Source organism: Moschus berezovskii, chromosome 11 (genome assembly GCF_049115385.1).
Source record: "Moschus berezovskii isolate FMDL1 chromosome 11, NW_MosBer_1.0, whole genome shotgun sequence".
NCBI classification, from domain to species: domain Eukaryota; kingdom Metazoa; phylum Chordata; class Mammalia; order Artiodactyla; family Moschidae; genus Moschus; species Moschus berezovskii.
In genome coordinates, this window is record NC_142470.1 from 19,209,708 (window position 1) to 19,213,518 (window position 3,811).

Consider the following 3,811-nt stretch of genomic DNA (forward strand, 5'->3'; position numbering starts at 1 on the left):
CCACCTCCTCAGGGGAGCCTTCCCTGGTTGCCACCCTTCCCCACCACCCCGAGACATGGGTTTCTCTTCTTTTCCCAGGCAGTATACAGCTTGTGGGCTTTATGGTAGCACTTACTTAATTCTGCTTTATTTTAGCTGCATTCACGGCCTTCTCCTCTAACTGAACAGGAAGCTTCCCCCTGAGGTAGACACGCATGGGAGATTTGGGTTGGGTCTGGGTCCCGGCCTCCTACCACTCACCAGCTGGGCTAGTCTCACAGAGAAGAGGCCCAGGCCTACCTGTCAGGAGCTCTCAGCTTGGCCCGGTGACTTCAGCCCAAGGTGAGCAACACGCCGAATGAGCTGGACTCCCGGGATGAGGCCACAGGGCAGCTTCTCCTCTCTCTGCCCCTCCTCCCTGGCCTACCCTGAAAGTTCCAGTCCTGTGATTTTTCTGGTTGCTCTTAGTCCAGGAATTTTAAAGGTCCAGCCCAGAATTTGATTTAAATGGGGACCTTGTGCCTGCCCTGCCTTGGCCCCATCTTGAGCTCTTGCTGCAGGAAGGAGGCCTTCAGCTGGGGAGGTGCGTGGTTAGCTTCCTCCTCCTTCCTCCCCTGACTCACTGTCTGCATCTCCCTCAGAATTTGGAGGGAGATTCTGTTCCTCCTTTGACCCCCCGACCCTGGCCAGGTTCTTGTTCCTCCTGAGGCCGCCACGTTGGAGGACAGGGTTCTCTTCTTCACATGCACCCTCCCTCTGGGGGCAGGACTTGCCATGGAGCCACGGGACGTGCCAACGATAGCACATCTCTCTCTTCAGCCCAGACACCACCCCCTCCTCCAGCTCCAGACTCTCATCTCCCAGGTTCCACCTGCCGCTAGACCATCTGCTCCAAGTCTTCCCTAACTTGGTAAATGGCACCGCTTAGCAGCTGAGAACAGAAAGCTAGAGTGGGCTTGTTTTCTTCCCCCCCGCCAAGTTCACAGCCAAACTGTCTCTACCTTCTTGAGCTATGTTTTCAACCCAGAGCCATTTGCCCTCCAGGGCACCCTCTGCTGTGTCTGGGGACTTGTTTGAGCATCATGATTTGGGGGTCAGTGCTAGTGGGCAGAGAGGCCAGGGATGCTGCTAAACACCCCACAGTGCCCAGGACACCCCGCCACAAAGTTGTTCAGCTCAGACATCAGTAGTGCGATGGCAGGGAAACCGTGCTCCGGCCAGAATTTCAGCTGAACCACGCGGCCTCAGCACCACACCAGGTCCCAGATGCGTCTCCTCCCGCCTGTGTGACAGCAGCATCCTCCTACGGGTCCCCTTGTCTACCCTGGTCCTCCTCGCGACTTGACTCCACATAAGCAGCCCGGGGCAGCTTTCTGAAAATCCAGGCCATCCCTCCACCTTAAAACCGTCCCGTGGTTTTCCACAGGCCTTAGAATGAAGCTCAGACTCCTCTCCTGGCCAGTGTGGCCCCTGATGGCCTTTGCTGCCCCTCACCCGTCTCTCTCTCTCTCTGTAACAGGCTGCACTGGCCTCATCTCTTGTCTTCCGAGGTACCAGGTCTTGGCTGTCTGCCAGCGGTGCTCCCCCAGACGTTCTGTGGGTGCTTTCTCATCACTTGAGTTTCTGCCCACGTCTGCGCCCACTTCAAAGAGTCGGGCAGGGCTGCCGGAGGGCTGTGTGGTTGAAGGCAGGTTTGGTTCCTGTGATTTTGTGATTCAGCATGTGTTCACTTCTCTGCTCTGGGGCAGTGGGGACTAGCGGGTGTGAGGCTGCTTTTCGTCAAAACAGCTACAGAACTAGAGCAAGTCAGCTGTTCTCAGCATCTGGAAGCTTGCCTGCATCCTCTGATTAATGAGTGTTGAGCAGTGGCTGACTTCCTCCCGCTCCCTTCCTAACTGGAGTGTATGAGGAGGAAATGGGACCCAGAAACCCGGGGAGCTCTCCTCTGCTTGTTAACTCGCAGCCTGCAGCTTACACAGCTCACACTCCTGGCACGGTCAGGGGCCACCGCTGTATGGGGCTTAGCCTGGGCACAGCTCCTGTGACCCTGGGTTAGCTCAGGGCAGCTCCTCTGCCTGGAGTGACTGTCCCCCTCCCACCCTTCCCCTTCTCCTGGCCCAGGGACAAGGGGTAAGGAGCCAGGATGGAAGGCACAGGTGGGAGACAATTTACTTAGGTGACTGCTTGGTGCCCAGCTCAGGTAGGCTCTTTACATGCTATTTCTCTTTTAACATATTCATCGTGCCAGACTGTCAGGCCGCCTTCATTATGCTCATTATCCAGACAAAGGACTTCCTAGTGGCTCAGACAGTAAAGCATCTGCCTATAATGCAGGAGACCTGGGTTCAATCCCTGGGTCAGGAAGATTCCCTGGAGAAGGAAATGGCAACCCACTCCACTACTCTTGCCTGGAAAATCCCATGGACAGAGGAGCCTAGTAGGCCATAGCCCATGGGGTCACAAAGAGTCGGACATGACTGAGCGACTTCAGTATCCAGACAAATAAACAGTCACAGAAATTTAGGTAACTGGCCAGGATTACACGGGGGAACAAGTTCAAACCCAAGTGCATGCTCAGCTGACTGCAAAACTCCTAGATACCTCCCTCCGCATGTCAGCCAAGGTGTGGGATAACAGACCAAGAGAGCAGAAGAGATCACGCAGGTGTGGGGGCTGGGAGGGGGAGTTTGACGATCTGGTCCTCCAAACTTCCTCAGCCAAAATAGGTGCAAAAGTAGATGTTCTCCCTTTTTTTTTTTCTCTTTGCCAAGCTGTGTGGTTTCCACGATCTTAGTTTCCCGACCAGGTATCGAATCTGTGTCTCCCCCCAGTGAAAGCGCTGAGTCCCAGCTGCTGGACCCCTAGGCACATCCCTAGATGGTCTCCCTTTTTGAAGTGTTGACCTGAAAACGAAACTCTTGTGAATAGAAAGTGAAAGCTCCAGGACCCACTTCTTCGGTGAACAGTGAACGTTTGCTGAGCCCCAGCTGTGTTCTGGGAGAGGAGGAGGCTTGTTCACAGCCCAGGGTGGAGGGCGTGAGTAAAGACGGGGTGGGGAGGGAAGAGGAGGCAGGGCCGTGAGAGGCCGCTGTTGGGAGGGTTCCGATGGTGAAGCTAATCTGAGAAACCCTTGCTGTGAGATTTTGACCCCGCCATGATTCGGGGTGGGGGGGATAGTTTATCCCAGAGGTGTCAGCTCTGCTCCTTTGAGGTCTGGTTTGTGTGTGAAGGGGTGTGGCTTTGTGCATTGAGAGGAGCTAGCTATGTGTGGGGAGCGTATGCATGTCGGGGCGGGGAGTGGCTCCTAGGGGCTCCTGGCTCCCTCCCCTGATTCAGAAGAGCCTCTGCCACCAGTGGAATCTGAGGTGTGTCTGAGGGGAAGCAGCTGAGGTGAACTTTCTACACCCTGAGGCGACGTGGGCCGGGTGCGTCCTGAGGGGCGGCAGACTCAGGAGCGTCTCCCCGGGCCAGGCCCCCTGAGCCGATTGGGAGGAGGTGCAGAGGGGAGGGAGACCCCAGGCGCGGGTGGGCCCTCCCGGAGCGCAGCTGTTGACAGAGGGAGGAGGCAGGCCTCCAGGCTCTGCGCTAAGTGCTGACTCGTGTCGCTTCTGAGGCCGGTAGCCCAGGATGGACAGAGCCCGGGACAGCCTTGGCCGACTGCTCTTCACCCGGATGTATCTCTTCCAGAAACATGTGTGCTCTGGCCCAGCAGCTGCGCAGGGTCACAGCAGACGTACCAGCTCAGGAAACCGGAACTGAGCCACTGGGATGAAGGTGGTTCTGTCACTCACCGGTGGGTGACCTCACTGCTGTCTAACAGTTTGGTGGTTTC